Genomic DNA, 25,503 nt, shown 5'->3' with positions numbered 1-25,503 from the left:
TGCATCCCCCCCCACCGCCACCCCTTACGCACATGCCAGGCCTGGGGCTGCCTGCCATCTGAGAGGGCTGGTATCAACAATTGCCGGAAGCATACCACCGCAGGGGCTGTCCCTGCCTGGCCTGCTTGCCCTTTGGAGGGTCTACACCCCCACAGAGCAGCACCAAACACTGCCAGCCCCCTGGAAAAGGCCTGCAGCCCAGAAAAACTAAAACAAGCTTGACAAGGCAGTCAAAAGATCTGCCTAATTCTTGGAAAGTCCTTCCGAGTCAGGCTGTCCTGGGAAACAGCCTCTTGGGTTCACAGTGGCCCAGCTAGCTTCTCCAGCCCTCAGGGGGTGTTGCACTCCCTTGGAACAGCTGCCCAGGACTGCCAGCCCCCCAGAGGAACCCCCAAACCCCAGAAAAGCTAGAACAAGTTTAGCTGGGCTGTGAAAAGTTCTGCATACATTCTCGGACAGACCTTCTGAGTCGGGCTGCCCTGGGGACGAGCTTCTTGGGTTCACAACGGCCCAGCTAGCTGCTCCAGCCCTCGGGAGGTGCCGCACTCCTGCAGAACAGCTCCCCAGGACTGCCACCCCCTGCAGGAAGCCCTGAACCCCAGAAAAGCTAGAACAAGCTTGGCCGGGCCATGAAAAGATCTGCCTAATTCTCCGATGGTCCTTCTGAGTTGGTCTGCCCTGGGGAAGAGCCTCTTGGGTTTGCAGTGGCCCAGATAGCTTCTCAAGCCCTTGGAGGGTGCTGCACTCCCACAGAACAGCTGTCCAGCACCGCCAGCCCCCTGCAAGAGCCCCTGCAGCCCAGAAAAGCTAGAACAAGCTTGGTCAGGCAGTGTAAAGATCTGCCAACATTCTCAGACAGTCCTTCTGAGTCAGGCTGCCCTGGGGAAGAGCCTCTTGGGTTCTCAGTGACCCAGATAGTTGCTCCAGCCCTTGGGGGGTGCCACACTCCTGCAGAATACCTGCCCAGCACCACCAGCCCCCTGGAAGAGCCCCACAGCCCAGAAACACCAGAGCAAGCTCTGTCAGGCCGTGTGAAATCTGCTCCCATTGTGGTGTGGATCTTCCAGTCCTGTCTGCCCTCAAGAAGTCCTTCTTTGCTTCAGAGAGACCTTTTTAGTCCCATCAACACTCCAGAAAAGCCACACTGCCTCAAAAAAGACTGACCAACAATGCCAGCCCTCAGGAAACATTCCATGGCAGTGACAAAGCAAACACTGCCCGGCCACAGAGAGTACAACTCCACCAGGAAAAAGAAAGCAACAAGCAAGATGAAGAAGCTGAGAAACCACCCCCAGTTAAACCAACAGAGAACTCACCTAAAGCAGTAAAAAATGAAGCAGACCTCTGCGGTCTGACACACCTGGAGTTCAAAAGGGAAATAGTGAAAATATTGAAGGAATTAAGAGACTATATGAACAGTAATGCAGACACCCTTAGAAAGGAATTAGAAAATATAAGGAGGAACCAAGAAAAACTAGGAAATTCATTTGCAGAGATACAAACTAAGCTAAGGGCAGTAAAAACCAGAATGAATAATGCAGAAGAATGAATCAGTGATATGGAAGATACAATAGTGGAAATCAGCCAATCAGGTCATCAGACAGAAAACCAAATCAGAAAACATGAAAGCAATATAAGAGACCTATGGGATAATATAAAGTGAGCCAATCTACACATGATAGGAATTCCAGAAAGAGTAGAAAAAGATAAGGGGATGGAAAATATATTTGAAGAAATTATTGCTGGAAACTTCCCAGATCTAAAGGATACCAATTTCAAGATACAGGAAGCACAGAGGGCCCCAAACAAGTTGAACCCAAATAGACCCACACGAAGACACATTATAATAAAAATGGCAAAAGTTAGTGATAAAGAGAGGATCCTAAAGGCAGCAAGAGAAAAGCAGAATGTTACCTACAAGGGAACCCCCATAAGATTATCAGCTGATTTCTCTACAGAAACACTACAGGCCAGGAGAGAATGGAAAGAGATACTTAAAGTGCTGAAAGGAAAAAATATGCAACCTCGAATACTCTATCCAGCAAGAATATCATTTAAAATAGAAGGGGAAATAAAAATTTATTCCAACAAACAAAAGCTAAAAGAATACAGCACTACAAAACCCAGGCTAAAAGAAATATTGAAAGGGCTTCTCTAAACCTATAAGAAAGGAAGGAAAAAAAGGGAGGAAAAAGAAAAAAAAAAAAAGAAGAGGAAGAACTAGGAATGAGAAAACCACAATCAGAGAGCAGTCACTCAAATAAGCCAGCACACAGGTTTAATCATGAACATGTTTAAAAAAAATAAAATTAAAAAAAAGAGTCATCAAAATCATAAAATGTGGTAAAGGGATGTTAGGAAATAAATAGACCATTTGTTTTATTGTTTGTTTCTCATCTTAAATTTAATATAGTAATGAAGTGTTTGAACCTATAGGACAATCAGGCTAAAACACACAATTATAGGAAGGGGTTAGCATACATAAAAAAACAGGGCAACCACAAGCCAAAACCAAACATTGCATTCGCAAAAAAAAAAAAAAAAAAAAAAAAAAAAACAAACAAACAAAAAAAACACTCAAACAGATAATAACCGGAGACCATCCAACCGAAAAAAAGAAAGGAAGAATGAAGAACCACCATAGAATCAACTGAAACAGGAGGTTGAAAATGGCAATAAATAATCATCTATCAATTATCACTTTAAATGTCAGTGGACTGAATGCTCCAATCAAAAGACACAGAGTGGCTGAGTGGATAAAAAGGCAAAAGCCTTCAATATGCTGCCTACTAGAAACTCACCTTAGGACAAAGGATACATATAGATTGAAAGTAAAGGGGTGGGAAAAAATATTTCATGCCAATAGACATGACAGGAAAGCAGAAGTCACAACACTCATATCAGACAAAATAGACTTTAAAACAAAAGACATAAAGACAGACAAAGAAGGACACTACTTAATGATTAAGGGATCCATCCAAGGAGAGTATATTACTATCATCAACATATATGCCCCAAATACAGGAGCACCCAGATACATGCAACAAATATTAACAGACATAAAGGGAGAAATTGATGCGAATACAATCATAGTAGGAAACATTAATACCCCACTCACACCAAAGGATGGATCCTCTAGACAAAAAACCAATAAAGAAACAGAGATCCTAAAGGAAACAATAGAAAAGTTAGACTTAATTGACATCCTCAGGACACTATATCCAAAAAAATCAGAATATACATTCTTCTCAAGCTCACATGGAACAGTCTCAAGAATCGACCACATATTGGGACACAAAGCTAACCTCAATAAATTTAGGAGCATAGAAATTATCTCAAGTATCTCCTCTGACCACAATGGCATGAAACTAGAAATCAACCATGGGAAAAGAAATGAGAAAAAACCTACTACATGGAGACTAAACAACATGCTACTAAAAAACCAATGGGTCAATGAGGAAATCAAGAAGGAAATTAAAAACTACCTTGAGACAAATGATAATAAAGACCATAACCTCTCAAAATCTATGGGAGGCCACAAAAGCAGTGCTCAGAGGGAAATTTATAGCAATACAGACTTTTCTCAAAATAGAAGAAAGAACCCAAAGTGACAACTTAACCCTCCACCTAAATGAATTAGAAAAAGAAGAACAAAAAAAGACCTAAAGTCAGCAGAAGGAAAGAAATTATAAAGGTCAAAGAAGAAATCAATAAAATAGAGATTCAAAAAACAATAAAGAAAATTAATAAAACTAAGAGCTTGTTCTTTGAAAAGGTAAACAAAATTGACAAACCCCTGGCTAGACTCACTAAGAAGAGGACAGAAAGAACCCAAGTAAACAAAGTAAGAAATGAAAAAAGGAGAAATCACAACGGATACAGCAGAAATACAAAAAACCATAAGAGAATACTATGAACAACTATATGCCAACAAATTTGACAATATGGAAGAAATGGACAATTTTCTAGAATCTTACAGCCTGCCAAAACTGAATCAAGAAGAAACAGACCAACGAACAGACCAATCACTAGAAATGAAATTGAAGATGTCATAAAAACACTCCCTACACATAAAAGTCCAGAACCAGATGGCTTCACACAGAATTCTATCAAACATATAAAGAGGAATTGGTGCCCATCCTCCTTAGACTCTCAAAAGGTTGAAGAAGAAGGAATACTCCCAAAGACATTCGATGATGCCACCATCACCCTCATTCCAAAACCAGACATAGATACCACCAAAAAAGAAAACCATAGGCCAATATCTTTGATGAATATAGACGCAAAAAATATCAACAAAATCTTAGCCAACCAAGTCCAACAAAATATCAAAAAGATCATACGCCATGACCAGGAAGGGTTCATGCCAGGGTTCACAAGGATGGCTCAACATACACAAATCAATCAATGTCATACACTAGCTCAACATATACAAATCATTCAATGTCATACACCACATTAACAAAAGAAAAGTCAAAAACCATATGATCGTCTCAATAGATGCAGAAAAAGCATTTGACAAAGTCCAACATCCATTCATGATCAAAACTCTCGCCAAAGTGGGTATAGAGGGAATGTTCCTGAACATAATCAAAGCCATTTATGACAAACCCACAGCAAATATAATACTCAATGGGGAAAATCTGAAAGCCTTCTCACTCAAATCTGGAACAAGACAGGGATACCCACTCTCACCACTGCTATTCAACATAGTTTTGGAAGTCCTAGCCATAGCAATCAGACAAACAAAAGAAATAAAAGACATCCATATAGGAAGAGAAGAGATACAACTGTCACTGTATGCAGATGACATGATACTATACATAGAAAACCCTAAGGACTCAACCCAAAAACTACTTGAACTGATTAACAAATTAAGCAAAGTAGCAGGCTATAAGATTAACATTCAAAAGTCAGTCCAATTTCTATATACCAGCAATGAAATATTAGAAAAGGAATACAAAAATATAACACCTTTTAAAATTACACCTCAAAAAATCAAATACCTCAGAATACACCTGACCAAGGAGGTAAAGGACTTATATGCTGAGAACTATAAAACTTTAATCAAAGAAATCAAAGAAGATGTAAAGAAGTGGAAAGATATTCCAAGTTCATGGATTGGAAAAATCAACGTTGTAAAAATGGCCATACTATCCAAAGCAATCCACAGATTCAATGCAATCCCTATCAAATCACCCATGACATTTTCACAGAACTAGAACAAACAATCCACAACTTTATATGGAACAACAAAAGACAGAATCACCAACACAATCCCGAGAAACAAAAACCAAGCAGAAAAAAAAAAAAAAACAGGCAGGAGGCATCACTCTCCCAGCCTTCAAAAATATTACAAAGCCACAGTCATCAAAACAGTGTGGTACTGGTATCAAAACAGACAGACAGACCAATGGAACAGAATAGAGAACCCAGAAATAAACCCTGACACCTATGGTCAATTCATCTTTGACAAGGGAGGCAAGAACATAAAATGGGAAAAGGAAAGTCTATTCAGCAAGCATTGCTGGGAAACCTGGACAGCTGCATGCAAAGCAATGAAACTAGAACACACCCTCACACCATGCACAAAAAGAAACTCAAAATGGCTGAAAGACGTAAATATAAGACAGGACACCATCAGACTCCTAGAAGAGAACATAGGCAAAACACTCTCTGACATCAACCTCGTGAATATTTTCTCAGGTCAGTCTCCCAGAAATAAAAGCAAAAATAAACCAATGGGACCTAATCAAACTGAAAAGCTTTTGCACAGCAAAGGAAACCAAAAAGAAAACCAGAAGACAACTTACAGAATGGGAGAAAATAGTTTCAAATGATGCAAAGGACAAGGGCTTAATCTCTAGAATATGCAAGCAACTTATACAACTCAACAGCAAAAAAAGCCAATCAACCAATGGAAAATGGGCAAAAGACCTGAATAGACATTTCTCCAAGGAAGATATACAGATGGTCTGCAAATATATGAAAAAATGCTCAACATCTCTGATTATAAGAGAAATGCAAATCAAAACTACCATGAGATACCACCTCACACCAGTCAGAATAGCCATCATTAATAAATCCACAAATAACAAGTGCTGGAGGGGCTGTGAAGAAAAGGGAACCCTCCTGCACTGCTGGTGGGAATGTAAAATGGTACCACCATTATGGAGAACAGTTTGGAGATACCTTAGAAATCTATACAGAGAACTTCCATATGACCCTGCAGTCCCACTCTTGGGCATCTGTCCAGACAAAACTCTACTTAAAAGAGACACATGCACCCACATGTTCATTGCAGCACTATTCACAATAGCCAAGACAGGGAAACAACCTAAATGTCCATCAGCAGATGACTGGATTCGGAAGATGTGGTATATATACACAATGGAATTACTACTCAGCCATAAAAAAAGAACTAAATAATGCCATTTGCAGCAACATGGATGGAACTAGAGAATCTCATACTAAGTAAAATGAGTCAGAAAGACAAAGACAAATACCATATGATATCACTTATAACTGGAATTTAATATACAGCACAAATGAACATCTCCACAGAAAAGAAAATCGTGGACTTAGAAAATAGACTTGTGGCTGCCTGATGGGAAAGGGAGGGAGTGGGAGGGATCGGGAGCTTGGAGTTATCAGACACAACTTAGAATAGATTTACAAGGAGATCCTGCTGAGTAGCATTGAGAACTATGTCTAGATACTCATATTGCAGCAGAACAAAGGGTGGGGATAAAATGTATGTATGTGAGAGTAACTTGGTCCCTATGCTGTACAGTGGGAAAGAAATTTTTTAAAAAATGGGTAGAGAATATGAATAGACATTTTTTTCTAAAGCAGACAGAGAGATGGCCAATAGGCACATGAAAAGATGTTCAACATCATTAATTGTGAGAGAAATGTAAATCAAAGTCAGAATGGTATATTGCTTCAGAATGGCTATTACGAAAAAAAAAAAAAAGAGAGAGAGAGAGAATGATGAGAATGTAGAGAAAATACTTTGTGCAGTGTTGGTGGGAAGGTAAACTGATGTGGCTATTACAGAAAACAGTATGGAGGCTCCTTTAAAACTCTAACTAGAAATACCATATGATCCATCACTCTCACTTGAGTTATACTTCTTAAGGAAATAAAAACAGCATCTCAAAGATATATCTGTACTCCCATGTTCATTTTAGCATTATTCACAATAGCCAAGATATGGAAGCAACCTGAGAATCTAAGTGTCCATTGATATATAATGAATAAAGAAAATATGACATTATATATATATAATATATATATATAAAACAATTATTCAGCTATAAAAAAGGGAATTCTGCCATTTGTGAAGACGTAGGTGGACCTTGAAATCATTATGCTCAGTGAGGTAAGTCAGGCAGAGAAAGACAAATACTATATGATTACATTTATATGTGGAATCTAAAATGGTGAGCTTACAGAAACAGAGTAGATTGGCAGTTAACAGGGGCTGGAAGATGGGGGAAATGGAAAATTGGTCAGAGGATATATACAGCCTCAGTAATACCATGAATACCTCTGAGAATCTAATGTACTACACAGTGACTATAATTAACAATATAGTGTTGTACACTTGGAATTTGCAAGAGAGTAAGTCCTAAATATGTCTTTGTCTCTTCTGTTCCTTCTGTCTGTCTCTCTCTCTATATATATGTAATTTATATATATATATATATATATAAAAGCTGGGGAAAATTTCAAATATCAATGCAATCAAATGCAAAATCTAGATTAGCATACAGGTTTTGAAAGAACTAGTAATAAGATAACATACATTTTCATTCATAAAGTTAAGGAACTGTGAAAATATTGGTACTTTTTTTTTCCATTTCTTTTTGAAAGCCTTAAATGTTTGTTCCACTAATGTTTTTAGTGAATGTTTTCCAGGGCATGGCTTACATAAACTGTGGTACATGGAATGCTGCAGCTGCAGCAACATCAGCAGTAGGCTTGTTAGAATTACAGAATCTTGGAGTTCCCTTGTGGTGCAGTGGGTTAAGGATCCAGCACTGTCATTGCAGTGGGCTCAGGTCACTGCTGTGGCATGGGTTCAGTCCCTGGCCTGAAAACTGTCACATGCTGGGGGCAGAGTCAAAAAAAAGAAAAAAAGAAAAAAGAAAGAAAAATAGAAGAAATACAGAATCTTGTTCCCACCTTGTCCAACTAAATCATAAATTGCATATCAAAACAGCAGATAATTCTAAGCACATTAAAGTTTCAAAGGCACAGACCTTGATAACTCAAAATTCAAAAGTTGAAAAGTAAGAGTAACTTTAATAACTCAATCCTTTATCTAGTGCTTTGGCAGGGTGGGGCTATGGGAACTATCTGTTCTGGGTGGGTGTGGGCAATTGCTTAGAACTTAAACCACAATCAACAACAAAATTCTGGAAGGACAAGGATTTTATCATGGATATAGTTTAGAACTGTTCATAAAAGCTAATAATTTTAAAATACTACTTTCAGTCCATTTTATTATTGTTTTAAAATTCTCTACATTCAACCCATTCCCTTACTGTTTACACTGTGGTAGACCAGCCTCATGTCCTCACTCTTGATATGTCACTGTTGTTTATAGAACATTTGTTATTTTTATTGTGTTTTTACTTTGTGATCCTATTTTTCCATATATTTAAAATATGATACTTATTGTGGATAGAAAGTAGTCATTAGGGTAGAGAATACCTCCTAAAAATCTAACAGTATACAAAGAATTGTCAGCAAGACCGTAAAATACAGGGCATATTTCCAGATCTCCTGACTTTTGCCTAAAGGTCCATGAAACTTGTTCCATATAATGTAAATTTCTAGATCCACTGTAGGGAACTGAGTAGTGGTGAACAAGGAATTAGAAAAGTCCATCTACCTTTATTTCAAGCAACTCAAACCTTTATTTCAAGCCTCTCACAGATCATCCAGTGCTTACAGGTATGCTCTACAACAGAGAGGAGGCCAGGAGCGATGGTAACTCCCGCCTGGTTGCTTCTGTGGTATCAGGCCTCCATGATTAAACTTTTTTGTTTTTTTAAAGAAGGAAGATGGAAACAGCTGTTTCAAAACATTTAAAACTGCATCCATCCTTGACAAACAAAATAAACTTCCAAGGCATTTGTTTTATGCCAAGTAAAACGATCTTTTGAAGTCAGAAAAGACAAGTTAGTTTTATTCATTTTTTTTTCAGTACGTATGCATTTTTAGCTATTCACATTTTCTTTAAAAGTCAAGTCAAGGGAATTCACTGCTTGTGGAGTAAAACGAATAGTACTTTCAAGAGTCTGAAGAGAGCAGCCAGTGTGAATGCTTTTCAACCCAGCATGATCAGTGCTCTCCAGCTCTGGCTGCAAAGGGAAGGTGCTGTGTTTCAGAGGAAAGCCTCCTTATATGAGTGCTACTTGACTTCAAGGGAAGTTATCACAGACAATAGGCCAGTACTTTCCCTGCCTTCTCTGCCATTTCTCTCTCCTGAACTGAAGTCTTTCCATCATGACACTGCATTGTACCTGGAGATATATTTGAGATAGAGTGATAGATGTGGGCTATTCATCTTTGCTTTTAATCCATATCCTTTGTATCCATTATAGAGGACACATGTGTTACATTTGTTTTATTTCAAGAAAGCTCTATCAGCCATTCTTTATCTCACTCAGCATTTTAGAACTGGAAAAAAAAATGGATCTCATCTATACAGTGCTTAAGATAGGAGGGTGAATGAAATGATAGTGCCAAGTGGTAACTCATCTCTTTAGTTGTTCCAACAAAGCCAGTTGAAAGAGCATTATGAAAATCATTATTCGATGACCAATCTGTGTTACAGTAAGCAATGCAGAATATTGTCTAAGATGTGAAGAAATTTACTGATGATCATTGCTTATAATTATCAGTGGTCTACAGATGGATTAGGATGGAGTGAGACTCTGTTCAAAAAGGAGGAAATTTTTTACCACAAGATATTTATTTGGAGCCAGTCCAAAATAGGGTTTGTTTTCCCAGAAAAATCAGTGAAAAGGCTATTTTGTGAAAGTGACAAAGTGGCTTCTAATTATGTTCACTCTTAATAATTATATAACCAAAATTTGTTTACAACCAACTGAGGAAAGATTGAAGGATATGAGGTTAAGTGAGAATTATATATAATAGGTAAGAATGGTGACTGAATTAATAATAGTTTTGCTATCAATATTTCCTTTAAGTAAAATTGTAATATATGAACTTCTCCTAAACTAAAATTTATTGTAAGCCCTGGGCTATATTAATAAACTCTTCAGACCACCCATTTATGCCAGTAGTACTATTAGAAAGCAACTGGGAATAGGTGCATGAGGGACTGTGTCACTATATTTGTTGGTGTTTAGGGCATCTGGCAAGGAGGTTTAAACCACATATCTTTCCCATCTGGAGTTTATAATTTAGTGAAGTAAATAAGACATATGCTGAAATGTAACAAAAAGTACAATGGCTATACATGACCATATCAGTTGGGGATTGCAAATTATAAATGCTAGAGTGTTTTGAGTTACAAAGGTGTTTTTGTTGTTTTGTTTTTTTAATTAAAACCTATCAAAGCTCTAGTCATATACAAATATTTAAATAGCACTTCTTTGGGGAGTTCCTGTTGTGGCTCAGCAGGTTAAGAACTTGACATAGTCTCCATGAGGATGTGGGTTCAATCCCTGGCCTCACTCAGTGGGTTAAGGAGCTGGCATTGTTGCAAGGGTCAAAGATGTGGCTCAGACCTAGCATCGCTGTGGCCATGGTGTACTCTGGCAGCTGAAGCTCCAATTCTACCCCAGCCTGGGAATTTTCATATACTGCAGGTGAGGCTGTAAAAAGAAAGAAGAAAAATGAAAGAAGAACAAATAAAAATTAAAAGCACTGCTGTGGAATATGGAATATTTGCACTTGTAAATGCTTTAGAATCCTTGTCTGAGGCTAATATTTTTATAGGAAGATCAGCAAGGACAAGAGGGTAGTGTTAAGGCCCAAGAATCTTCCCCCAGATTTCCTTTCTCTCAAGTTAGTGCTACTTCTGGTGGGATATCGGGTTAACATGAGGGAGATGTGTGACTTACTCTTCTTCAGCTGTTGCCTCAAAAGCATTTATTAATGTTCCACCTCCTCTGAAATTTCCATCAAGTCAGTTTTTTGAGTAAAACTTGGTTTTCCTAACCCATGGTAAGAAGCACACATTTGGTCTTACCAAAAAGTTTTACTTGACCACACAGCTGAGTACCTATCTCTTGGAGGAGTCTTATCAGATGCTGGGTGAATCAGAGAGAGCATATGCTGAAGTACCAACAAGTAAAGGCACTATGACATCAGCAGATGAAGGCAGTGGAGCCCTCCATATAAACTGTGTTTGATGGAATCTGTGTTCACAGTCGGAATATCAAGCATGTTTATTCAACATTTGTTAAACAAATATTACTGAGGACCTGCTACATGCCAGGCTCTAGTCTATACTGTGGAGGTAAGAAGTACACTAAAGAGGCAATTTCCTATCCTCATAGGGTTTACATTCCATTAAAGAAGGCAGAGAGTAAGTCAAAAATAAATATGCCACATACCAGATGATAATAAGTTGTAGGTATAAAATTATATCCAGATAAGGATGAAAGAGACAGGCATGAGTGCAATTTAATATTTAGGGTCTTCAGGGAAGTTTTCCTGATAAGGTGACATGTGAGCATATCTGAATGAGTGATAAAAGAAAATACGCTCTGAGGGATGAATTCAGACATCGGGATTAACAGATATACTCTACTATAAAACACAAACAACAAGGATTTGCTATGTAGCATGGGGAACTATATTCAATATCCTGCAATAACCTATAATGTAAAAGAATCTGAAAAATAATATATAGATATAGATATATAGATATAACTGAATCACTCTGTTGTTCACTTCAAACACTGTAAATCAACTATACTTCGATAAAATAATTTTTTTAATGACAAAAATTTGGGGAAAGGATATTCTGGGCACTGAGAAAAGCCAATTGCCATGAAGGAGGTGGGAATGAATTTGGTATGTTTAAAGAAGAGGAAAAGGGCCAATGTGACTGGATTAAGTTAGCTGAGGAAAGAGAGGTAGGAAATAAGATCAGAAAGACACAATGGAGTGGCCAAAAGCAGATCATGTACAATTTAGAACAGCTTTCTTGGCTCAGACTCTGTTGGGATAACTTACTATGGATCTATTCCATCCTAGCAGATAGGTAAATGAGTAAATGTCTCTGCCTCCCCAGAGTACACAGTATGGAGAGTGAGACAAACATGAACATAATTGTAATGCATTGTAATAACGTCCTTTTCTAGGGACAAGCTCAAGTTGCTAAGGCACACTTAGAAGAATGTGTGTAATTTTCCTGGTGCAATCAGAGAAGGCTAACTGGAGCACATAATACACAGGCTGAGATTTGGAGGACAAATCATGGTCATCAGGTGACCAATGTGATGAAAGTATTCCAGGCTGCTGAATGGTCCATTCAAATGTACAAGGGCACAGGAAAGCATTGCAATTTGAGCTTTAGTGGTGTAGTGGAAAAGTAAAAAAGCATTAAAGACAGACACGTTTTGAATGTTATCTCTGAAAGAGAGAACGTTATTTAATTTCCCTTTAGAAAGGGATTAATAATTATGCCAGCCTTGTAAGATCATGGTGATGATTAATGATATGAAGTAGCAATGCGTCTGGCTTATACTGCAAGGGCAGTAAATCCCAGTTAGTTTTCACATAGAAAATTCTAGTATTGATAATAGGTACAAGTTTGGTTTCCTATTCTCAGACTTTTGTTCAGAATCTGAAATAGCATGAGGCTTGATGAATGTCTGATATATAAATAAAGGAACTGGCACAGTTTGTTTTCCCTTCAATTGCAGCAATGCAGGGGACAGAGAATAAAAAAATTGGACCAAGACAATGGAAAAAGGACAGGTTATTTAGAGAGAGTTAAGAGATAAAAGCTGTAGAGTTTGTCACTAATTGGATCTGTGGGAAAAGTCAGGATAACTTCCAGGTTGACAATTAACTGGATGAATGTTGGTGCCATTCACTAAAATAGGACAACTGGGACAAACAGGAGCTGGTGTGAGATATGGAGGGATAGAAAAAAAAATGAGGTCAAGTTGAATTCATAATTTTGAAATATATACCGGTGGAGGTAAAAAGGGAAGAGGTAAAGGAGGAGGTGAAAAAGCCTAAAGGTGTACAGAAATGAAGTCTACTACTCCAAAGAGGGTTCAAGTAAGATAGATACAGGGACAGTAATCAAAGACCTTGTATGAAATTTGGTAGCGAGATTATTATAGAAGGGTAGAAAAGAGCAATAGTATATTCCAGACAATATTTGCTTTTAAAGAACAAACATAAAAAGGAAGACCCCTTGAAAAGGTCCCATGACTTCATAGATGACTTAAGAGGATCATGAGAGACCAAATCACTTCATAATTTACTATGTATTTGTATAAAAACAGTACAAATCACAGTTCATTATAGCTCGAGTATTCTCTCATTGAAGAACCGCCTAACTTAAATCACTTAAATGGCACAAACTCTAAGAGCTCATAATGGTGTGTGAGAAATGATTAATGATAGCAAGACAGTAAGTCTCAACTCCGAAGACAAAGTTCTGTTTGGTTTTATGTGATTTAAACATTATGAGGTCATTATTTCTCATTTTCTTATTGGGCATTCAACTTAGTATTATTTAGTGGTAATGGGCAGACAACTCAGATATTGATATTGTTGACACAAAGTCTTCCTGGTAGCCATTATTTATATCATCTCCTCATTTTCAGCCTTTATTCAGGTAACATTTAAGTTTCTTTTTTTTTAATTGTGCTCTCATTATGCTTGAATACACTGTTTGACACTAATCCAGAGAAGTCACTGACATTAAGGAAAAAAAAAAAAAAATCCTTGGGAGAGCTGAAGCCTGAGATAAATGCCGACTTTCTCATCACAGCATTTGTTCCATAATTGTGTCTGAAGATTTCCTCAGTTGTTAAAAACTAGTTTTCTTTTCAAAGTGCTATATTTTCTGTATTATTTTAGCTGATTATAATTTAGTGTTTCCATGAATTGGGACTAAAAATTCATTAAACTGTATTGTTTTGCTGTAAAGAGTATCTATGTGGGAGTATAAGCAGGCATTCCACATTCTATTGAAAAGTGCAACACTAACATAATTATCATAATGTGATCCCAGTATCTCTAAACATGCTTTTACAAAAGCATGTCTGGAAAAGTTCAGATATCAGTGAAAGCACTTCAGCATCCTGATGCAAAGGCCGCTGTTACTGACCTAGCATTTATTCTAACATCAGTTTAAGACATGAGCTCACTATATTAAAATGTCATGAACTGCCCTTGATTAACTCAAATAATCCATCACACACCAAGTAGACCCAGGGCCCTTTAGTTGTTTTTCTCTGTGAAAAAAATAAAAGAAAATTTCTCAATTGTTATAAATTCTCCTGTCTCTATAACCTATCTTATGCAAGTTAATTACAAATGAAGATATACCAGGAAAAAGCAGATTATGCTTGGCTAGCAACTAAGAAACAGGATTGAGCTGATCTGTAGTAGCAGAAGGTATGCAAGAGAAGAGTGGCAAAGCAGATGAACAAGTTAGGAAAGAGTTGTGCAACTGTGATTTAGGGAAATTTTTTGAAACTGAAACTTCATCTACAGGAGCTAGAAAAGGAAAATTGTATACTAAATAGTTGATTATTTCAAAATGATTTCCTCCAGGCTGGATATTTCAAATGAAATGCTACAAAGTTGTTGTTAATCATTGTCAGGGCAATAGGATTGGGTGTGTCTTACATTCTAAAGTGAAGGAAAGTATTCAATACAGTATTATATTCCCTGAGAAGAATGGAACATTTAAGCCAACTATACATAATCACTGAACCGATTAAAATAAGAAATGAGATTTTACCAGAGATGCAAACTGTACTTCTCTGTAGAGGAGGATAATGAAAAGAGGGTAAAATATAGACATGTTGAAGACATGTCTAGTGAAAAGTTGGAGACACTGAGTAAGGCAGAGGGGAGGAATGTGTTAAACTTACAAGCGATTATACACATATAAACAGTGGAAGATTATTCAACCATAAAGAAAACCCTGCTTTTTTTGACGACATGGAAAGACCTGCTTTTTTTGACGACATGGAAAGGGCACTGTGCTAAGTAAATTAAGTCATCATACAGAAAGATTAAATATTATACATTCTCACTTATATGTGGAACGTAAAAAAGCCAAACTCATTGAAATAAAGAGTAGAATGGTGTTTACTAGAAGCTAAAGTATAGGAGAAATAGATTTGTCAAAAGGTATAGATTTCCAGTTATAAGATAAATAAATTTGAAGATTAGTATTCAGCATGGTAACTGCAGTTAACAATACTGTAATACTTGACATAATACCTGATGATCACTAAGAGAGTTGATCTTATATGTTATCACCACACACACACACACAATATAATTATGAGGTGATGAAGTCATTAACTAAGCTTGTTATAGTAATAATTTTGCAATATAGACATGAATTAAATCATTACATCATACAGCTTATAATTACATATGATACATATCAACTATATTTTGATAAAGATTGGAGAAAAATCCCAGTATTAAAGCAGTTATCTGCCTGGCAATAATGCCCCTACTTGCATGCCCTCTTTGAGTGATTCACTTGGCATTTCTCTCTTAGGTTTAGGGAAGGTGTCATTATTTAAGGTAACAGAATATATTCTCTAATTACACTCTAATATTTAGTAATTGGCTTTAAAAAGTACCTTTTCAGATTCTGGGTATTCAGCAATGAATAAGACAAAGGTCCATCCTAAAGATGACCTGGGGTAAAAACAAGCAATAAGCTAGTAAATGAGTTAATATTTAAGAAGATTACAGATTCTAATAAATTCTATAAAGAAAATAAAGAGCATTCATGCCAAGGAATCTACTCCAGTTAGGAAGAATGAAGGTCACTTTAAGAACCACAAAGACGCTGGCACCCTGTATCTACTATTTGGTGGACATTAGAGCTGAACTCAATTTTAAGAAGTTCTAGAGAAAGAATATTCCAATGAAAGATGTTAAAAGGGAAGATCTGCTATTTTTGAGAGTAGCATTGAGAACTATGTCTAGATACTCATATTGCAACAGAAAAAACGGTGGGGGAAAAATGTATACATGTAAAAATAACTTGATCCCCATGCTGCACAGCAGGAAAAAATAAAATTAAAAAAAAAATGAAGGAGCTTCATGTGGCTGGAGCTTAAGGCGGGGAAAGGAACACTAAGAGGCAAGGTCAAGAGGAGTGGATAGAGGCTAGACTATTGTTCTAGTCATTTATCAATCTTTTGGATTTATTATACTTCTGGTATATCTATTTTAAATTACATACAAGTGAATTATTTTCTCTCAATCTGTGGCTTAAGTGGTAAATGATCTGTGTGATTTGCTATGAAAACCATTAAATACATCCACATAATCTACCATCTTATGTTGTGTTTTACAAGTCATTTTCTTTTTCTCTTTTTTCTTTTCCTTTTTGTCCTACTTCTGATGTAGAAGTTAAAAATCCTACCTGAAGACTTCTCTCTCTCTCTCTCTCTCTCTCTATATATATATATATATATATATTTTATATAAAACATTTATACACTTTTTTATATATATATATATAAAGCACTTAATACTTGAATACCTAATATTTATATATTTATATAAAACACTTAATAATTCAAACCCCTCTAGAGTAAACCCCCTCTAGAGTAACAAATCTCAAAATACTTTAATTCCAATCACCATCCTAGACTTTTTGCTATCAGTATTCTCATTTCACTTTGCTTTTGTAACTTCAGAAGTAGTCATAATTATGATTGTATTATTCAAAAATATCCTTATTTAAATCTACTGAAATGTTTATCAACTTTGCTCAACATTCCTTTTTATATCCCAGTTTTCCTGTTCCTTTTTTTCCTCTAAAGTATATTCTATATTATTTATTTATTAGTGAGTTGTGATTGTTAATTTGCCTGGTGTTTTACTTATTTAAATACCTTAACTCTATCTTCATTTTTGAATAATTTTGGGATATATCATATGTGATTTTTAGATTAGATATTTTTCCACAGTGCTTTTAGGATATAAACCCAGTGTCTTCTGAGAGTTAATGTTATTGCTGCTAGCAATTATTATTGTTGTTGTTGTTATTATATTAATGTGGTTATTATTATTATTATTATTATAACTATGTCTACAGCATGTGGAAGTTCCTGGGCCAGGGATCAAACCCATGCCACAATAGAGACTCAAGCCACTGCAGTGACAATGCTGAATCCATAACCTACTGTGCCATAAGAGAACCCCTGGTTATTCTTATTTTGTGGTTACTTGTAAGTCTAATTGTTTTCTGTTTGTTAGTAACTTGTATTTCCTTCATATTTGATTGTAATGTGTTAACTTGGTGTTAGGAGCACAGACTATACTAGGGGTGAATCTATTTATTTTTAATCCCATTGCAAGGAATTGTTTTCTCAAATCTGAAGATTCATGTCTTTCATCAAGGCTCAACCATTATCTCTCTGAAATCAAGGCACAGATGAAAATGAGCATGATCCTCCCCTTAAGCATATCCATCAGCCTGGAGATAAGCAAAAAAAAAAAGCCTGACAACAGAAACTAAAACAGACTTTCAGTGGGAATAGAGATAATCAATAAGTATTTGTTGAATGGTTCAATAAAATGGCATTGCAAATAATAAAAATGTCCTTTTTTTTTAACTTTTCTATATGTTACAACAAAAAGGCAACTGTACAAATGAATTAAGGTAAAATATCCTTAGGTAGCAAACAGAACTTAAATATTAACGTTTTTGTAATTATGATGATAATTCAATTAGTTCTCAAGTTATATGCAGAAGTCAGCTAATATTTCCCTGGATATAGAATCTTTTACTTTTTAAAAACAAGGGGGAGGGAGTGGGAGGGATTGGGAGCTTGGGCTTATCAGACAAAACTTAGAATAGATTTACAAGGAGATCCTGCTGAATAGCATTGAGAACTATGTCTAGATACTCATGTTGCAACAGAAGAAAGGGTGGGGGAAAAGCTGTAATTGTAATGTATACATGTAAGGATAACCTGACCCCCTTGCTATACAGTGGGAAAATAAAAAAAAAAAGAAAAAAAAAAACATAAAATCAAGATGACGTGTTGATTTGTATACACCCAGGAAAGCAGTCAGTTATTTTGTTGCAGATGATACAAAAATATTTTAGGCAATTGGATTCCAAAATCTATATAATATAGAAAGGAATGGATTTTGAGAAGACTAACCTAGCATGAAAATTGGCATGCTTGCTGTGCTATTAAATGGACATGGTAAACAGGAAAAAACAGATGAATGGAGATCATATCCAGCTGCTTTGGTCATCGATGTGAGACCACTGTGACCAGGGGAGAAGATATGCTTCTAGATGGCCAGAAAAATGTTTAGAGTTTGAGGCATAAACACACAAAAAAGAAGTGCATGAGCTCAATTAACAGGTTTGCAGAGATTTCTGATGAATGCCTTAAAAATTTTAGATAAAACATAGTGCTGCACTTAACCTTTTCTCAGCATTAAAATGAGAGAAATGTCTTCAAAAACTGAATTTTTGAGTTATTGGCTTCTTCAGGCCACATCTCCCTTTCACTTTTCAAAAGTTTGCATATTTATTATATAAATTATATTTATGTTCTTTATATATCTGTCTGTCTATATATTGATCTTCAAATATTGTAAATACATTATGAATGTTATGCTTCATTATTCAGAGTGTCCTGAATTTCAATATCTGATTAGTTTACCAATGTAAGTTACATGTGTGATAATACATGACCAAATATATTCTAATTAAGCCAAAGGTTTTCACTGTTGATAAAAACAATTACCATATGGTCTGGTAACTACTCCTGGGCATATATCCAGATAAAGCTATAATTCAGAAAGATGCATTCCTATGTTCATAGCAGCACTATTCACAATAGCCAAGACATGGAAACAACCTAAATGTCCATCAACAGATGAATGGATAAAGAAGATGTAGTATATATAAACAATACAATACTGCTCAGCCATAAAAATTAGTGAAATAATGCTATTTGTAGAACATGGATGGAACTAGATTATTATACTAAGTGAAGTTAGAAAGAGAAAGACAAATATTATATGATATCACTTATGTGTGGAATCTGAAATATGACACAAATGAACTATCCATAAAACAGAAACAGAGTCACAGACATAGAGAACAGAGTTGAGGTGGCCAAGGAAGAAGAGTAGTGAAGGAGGTATGGAGTGAGAATTTGGGGTTAACATATGTAACTCCAAATTATAGAATGGATAAATAACAAGGTATTACTGTATAGCACAGGGAACTATATTCAACATCCTATGATAAGCCATAATAGAAAAGAATACAACAAAATATGTGTGTGTGTGTGTGTGTATGTATAAATATATATGTATATATATATGAATTATTTGCTGTTAGTAGAAATTAACATAACATTATAAGTTAACTATACTTCAATTAAAAAATTCAAGTAGCCCACACAAAAACAGTTTTCACTGTTGAACAAGTATGCAAAGGTTTGCCCTGGAATGAAAATGGTAATAACTTCAAAACTGGAGCCTAAATTAGATCAATGACATCGTATGCCATCACTTACTGAGAAATATCCCACAAAAACCAAATATTCCTTGATAACTTACATTCAGTGATGTCTAAGAAATTAGATATTTATTTTCTAGGAAATATTAGACATATTAGTGCTAAAACTCACTTAGAAAATATTATGACATCTTTTAGAATAAAAAGAAATGCTTTTATAAATATTGTACAATCTCATTTGACAGGTGTTTATTTTAATATTTCTGTCTTCCTAATTAGATATGTATTAATTGCTAAAGCTGTGAAGGTATCTTAGGCATTACAAGAATATTGTTCTGTTTCCTTGTTTAGTATCAGGGAAAGTATCTAGAGAATTCTGTTGTGTATTTGCTACCACAAAAATGAATGGAACATATAATTTCAGGTCTGCTGGCCCAATCAAAAATCTTTTAGTAAAAAAAAGGCTTTTGTAATTTACTCATGTATTTTCTTTTTTAATTAAAATTAATGTATATTTCTTCAGCATAAATTTGAAGGGAAAAAGTGATTTAACTCAGAGGGTATTTTTCCTCTGAAAAATACTTTGAGATTTCAGCATTAGCAAAAGAATTGAAAATAGTACAAACGGACATGTGGGAACTGATTTGAATTCTAACCTCTTTTTGCTGATTTCCTTTAACTTTTGCTTCTTTAAACTATCTGCTATTCTCTGACCCATGTCACTGGCCTTGACTTTGAATCCTCTTAATTCTTGATAACAAATATTGTCAGTTTTCCCCAGCCTGAATTAATTCTGAAACCTTTGCTCTTAGGCAAAAAAATAAAAATAAAATAACTTTAAAAAATATACATTTTCTTTATCTGTGATCCCGACTTACTACTTGAAGACTATAGAGACATTTCAGATATAGGTTGACGCAAACTATGTTTACACAATTGTGGGAAATGCCTGATCAAAAGCCCTCATGCACTTAGCCTCTCTTAGCACCAAATGTTTCACATAAATTGCTGGCATATTGTGATCTTGGTTACAGAATAGAATTGACATACAATCATTTTCATGTATCTTACTTGAACCATAGTTCCTTACATTTAAGCATATTAACTCCCTGTTAAAGATGAATCCCAATATCCAAGATACAAGAAATTTTTAGTAAAGATGACAATTAAGAACTCCTTCTAGGAGTTCCCGTCGTGGCGCAGTGGTTAACGAATCCGACTAGGAACCATGAGGTTGCGGGTTCGGTCCCTGCCCTTGCTCAGTGGGTTAACGATCTGGCGTTGCCGTGAGCTGTGGTGTAGGTTGCAGACGCGGCTCGGATCCCACGTTGCTGTGGCTCTGGTGTAGGCCAGTGGCTACAGCTCCGATTCAGCCCCTAGCCTGGGAACCTCCATATGCCGTCAGAGCGGCCCAAGAAATAACAACAACAACAAAAAAGAGAGACAAAAGACAAAAAAAAAAAAAAAAAAAAAAAAACTCCTTCTACCCCAAATAAGTGGTGTTCTGAGATAAATGAATGGGTTTATATGACAAGCTAAAAGGATTAATACCTGAATATGAAATGTATGAAGCATGGAATAGTTGTTGTCAGTTGATATGTTGGCAGAGTCAGCAGGTAAGTGGATATTCAGATTATTCAATATCGCCTTGGAATATTTTAAGGTTAATTTAGTTGTGTTCCTCTCAGTTTCAGCACCTTTACAACTGTTGAGTTTACTGGCAATAGAAAAACATGATCGCTCCTTTCCCTACAGTTAGTTTCCTTCTAAGTTCAGAGTTAACCACTTACAGAGTAGTAAATAGTGGTATTATACACTTCAGTAGCCATAGAAATTGGTACATAGCACATTGTAAACAAGGTAAAATTTCGAAAATAATTTCAATTGCCAAATAGGTTTAGAGAATTTTTTCCTTTGAAATGTGACTCTGAATATTTGGGGGGGAGGGGGAATGAAAGAAAGAAAAAGATACAATCAAAAGTTAGGGAAGTTGGAAAAAAAATTTTGGATGTGAGAAACTATGGGGAATTTTCCTTAATCTGTTATTAACTTATGAATGCCCTTCACCTAGTTACTTAACTTTTCAATACTTTATTTTTCCCATCTGGATGACATTATTTGTCTCCCTTGCTGGACTCTTGTGAACTTAATTAATGTTTGTAAACCACTTTGCTTCCACAGCTGGAGGAGGATGAAGAAATGCAAATTATTATTGTTGTTATTTATTATTTATTGTTCACTCTCTAGACTTAGTTCCAGTTTCTGCAGGCTTACCCCTTGAGCTAAAGAAACAAATTAATAATAAATGCAGTGCTAGTCCTTCAGCAAATACCAGAATGGCTCAATGGGAAATACTTTCTTTAAAAGTCTACAAGAATGTTAGGTTTTACTCTTCTATTATAAATATCATGAGAGTCAAAAGCTTTAAAAAATTACCAGAAATCTAACAAGTTTATTTTTATTGACAGATTCTCCTTTACTTTGAATTACATTTCATACTGGCAACATGTATCTGCTTAATTTTTTCTACTGGGAAAACTATACTATTGGCAGTTTTAGTTTTTTTTCAATTAAAAAAAATCTACTTTTTGACTTTGTTTAATTAACAAAAATCTAATTTGAAATGGCTGTTCTATTTTCCTAGACTCTGAGTTTTCATTTCTAAGCAGATGTTCATCTTCCCTTAAAATAGTTGTTTACCTTTTATAAAATTTATAATTACCATGTAACATGAATTGTTTTGTAAATATTGAAAAATTACTATATATCCTTTTGTATTGAATATTACTAAGAGATTCTTATTAAAATACTTACTTTTTATAGAACATGATGTTTTTAAAAAAAAGGCTGCTGAAATAAACAGCATTCACATCTGCCTCAAGGACCATCTTTACATCTTTCTCAAAGACCACCTTTTTTTTTTTTTTTTTTGCCCCCCTACCCTCCTTGGCATGTGGAAGTTCCCAGGCCAGGGATCAAATCCAAAACACAGCAGCAACCTGAGCTGCTGCAGTGAAAATGCCAGATCCTTAACCTGCTGCACCAGAAGAGAACTCCCCCAAAGACCGCCTTTTCTTCCTTAGTAATAGACACTTCCATTTATGTTTAGATAACCCTGCAAATATTCCCTAATGTCTAGGAAAATAGGCCCTCCTGCATCCTCAGGGAATGGTTATAATTTGTGGAAGCCAAGCATGGCATCCAGATATTGACCCTCACAGCCTCCCTTGTTCCTAGGATGCCATGTGCATGGCCAATGAGGTAAAAGAAGTTCTCTGATAATCTTCTGGAAAGATTGCTCTAACTTTTACTCTAGAGATATGTGTTCCGTGCCTTTCCTTTCTTCAAGGAAGGATAGATAGTACAGGACATTATGAATGCATTTTCCAGCCATTTTGTAACCAGAAGACAAATATGATAATTTTAAAGATGTTTATAAAAAGCCATGCTGTGTAATAAACCTTGCTTGTCTAAATAGATTTTTCCTTATGATAAATGTTTTTTTTTTATTACTTATGCTCTTCAGTTTCTTGGTTTTCTATGAGACATTGAAGAAAACAGTCTTAATTAATAGGCTTCACATAAGCATATCAACCTTCATTAATCTCTTCCATACCTCTGTACCACTTATAGTAACTCTATATAATTTAGTATTCAATTATATGGTAATTTGTATTGCTTGGCATTTGTTCTTACATGTCTGTTGGACTAAATTTTCAGGCCCTTGAATGTGGGAGCACGATTTATCCTCCTTGTGCTTTTTCCCCATCACTTGCACAATGCTGGCTCAGAAGAAGCTCTATATGTATATAGTATTTATATGTTACAATGTGTGTGTTTGTGTTGTCTTTTTCTTGCCTTTAAACTCAAAACTGTCACAACTCTTCTAGGACATGGCCCTCTGCCATGTTTTAATCTTCTTTAGACTAATTCTACTCTTTTCTTTCCTGCTTCTTCTCTTTCCATGCTCTCTTTGTAAAACCCTCAGAAGAGCTTCATCATTAGTCTTATTCTCTTTTGCCACTCTGTGCTATTCCCTGAAGGTCATATCCACTATGACTCATTTATTTTATGCAAAAATAACCATTATATGTGACTCCCAGTCTGATTTCTATCCTATACATCTATCAGACATTCTCAGCTACCTTATAGTCGGTACTTTCCACTGAATATACATTTGAAATTTCACTTTGCCTTCAGTCACTGAAAGTTAAGTATTATCTCCCTCCTCTGAATTTTTATAGCTAACTCAGTTGACAAATACTGCTTGTATTAATAATTTTTTGCTTAGATTTTAAACTCCTTGAGAACAAAGACCATGTCTACTTACTCTTTATGTTTTTAAACTTCCCTATTAATATAGTCAAACTAAGATTAACTTCTAGTTTTAATGTCTTTTTAGTACAAATAATTATTTGTTATTATTAGATATTTTCACAAACATGTACAAAAAATACCAGGTATCATTGAATCATCCTTTATTCCAATGGTAAAAGTCCCATGAATCTACTCCAAGAGAATTAAAAACATATGTCTGCAGAAAAACCTTCACATGAATGTTCATAGCAGTAATATTTATAATAGCCAAAAAATGGAAACAATCCATACCCAACAACTGATGAAAGAATAAACCAAATGCGGCATATGCATACAATGGAATATTATTTGTCCATAGAATTAAGTAGTGGCACATTCTTTAGTACAAATGAGCCTTAAAAAAAGCATTGTGCTACGTCAAAGAAGCCAGAAACAAAGATGTGTATTATATGATTATATGACTCCATGTATATGTACAGAACAGACAAATCATAGAGACAGAAATTAGTGATGGCTAGGATCTGGCAATCAAGGGGAAATCAAGGTAGCTGCTAATGAGTAAAGTGTTGTTTGTTTTGTTTTTATTCTTTTTTTTTTTTTTTTTTTTGCCCAGGCCCATGGCATGTAAAGTTCCTGATCCAGGGATCAAACCCAAACCACAGCAGCCCCCCAAGCTACTACAGTGAAAATGCCAGATCCTTAACCCATTGCACCACAGGAGAACTCCTAGGGTTTCTTTTTTTGATGACTGAATATTCTGGAATTAGATAGTGGTGAAGATTGCCCAATTTGGGGAATATTCTTAAAACTCCTGATTGACATTTTGAACAGGTGACCTTTATAGTATGTAAATTATATATTTTTAAAGAAAAATGTCATGAAAACCCAAGATTGTTGATTTTCAGGATATTTAGATTCAGAGTAAATTACGATATATAGATCAAGCACAGATTTTAATAAAGATGTCCTAATTTTTTTTTCTACCTACAAGAAAGATTTACCAAACAATGGCAATCTATACTTTGTGAATAATAAAATATATTCCTATTATTCATCTATTATTTAATTTATGGACTATTTACTACTTGCCAAGGAAGGTTGAACTATAAGTGAATGACATGTATAATAACAATTATTATTTAATGAGTAGGCATGAAAATGCTATGGGGGAATTAAAAAGGATGCTCCTTATTCTGCCAGGGTTTAAAATATTGGATAATGTTTGCTCTTGTGTTTAGAGGATGAGTAGAAGTCTTCCAGACAGGAAAACTTGTTACAGGTAAAGGAAATAAAAATACAAAGGAGGAGTTCCCTGTGATTCAGTGAGTTAAGGATTTGGCATTGTCCCTGATGTAGCTTAGGTTGCTGCTGTGGCATTGGTTTAATCCCTGGCTCAGGAAGATCTTCATGCCATGAGTGCAGAAAAAAGAAAAAAAAAATATTAAAAAGGAAATCTTTGAAATGACTAGAGAATGATA

The 25,503-nt window shown here is 35.6% G+C and overlaps 1 long non-coding RNA gene across 13 annotated transcripts in view; it reads right to left on the bottom strand.

Annotated features, from left to right (window-relative positions):
• LOC106507559 overlaps positions 1 to 25,503 on the bottom strand; it is a 294,718-nt gene that overhangs the window by 119,886 nt on the left and 149,329 nt on the right. For 4 of the 13 annotated variants that reach the window (XR_002343118.1, XR_002343116.1, XR_002343124.1 and 1 more), the window contains exon 6: positions 15,843 to 15,900. The exons of the other annotated variants lie outside the window; for them this stretch is intronic. This is a non-coding gene — a long non-coding RNA (uncharacterized LOC106507559). The remainder of the gene's footprint in view (positions 1 to 15,842; positions 15,901 to 25,503) is intronic. 13 annotated transcript variants of the gene reach the window in all.

This window comes from Sus scrofa, chromosome 1, assembly GCF_000003025.6.
Source record: "Sus scrofa isolate TJ Tabasco breed Duroc chromosome 1, Sscrofa11.1, whole genome shotgun sequence".
Classification (NCBI taxonomy): domain Eukaryota; kingdom Metazoa; phylum Chordata; class Mammalia; order Artiodactyla; family Suidae; genus Sus; species Sus scrofa.
Note: the sequence above shows the minus strand (reverse complement) of the source record. Positions and strands in the feature narration are given on the sequence as shown.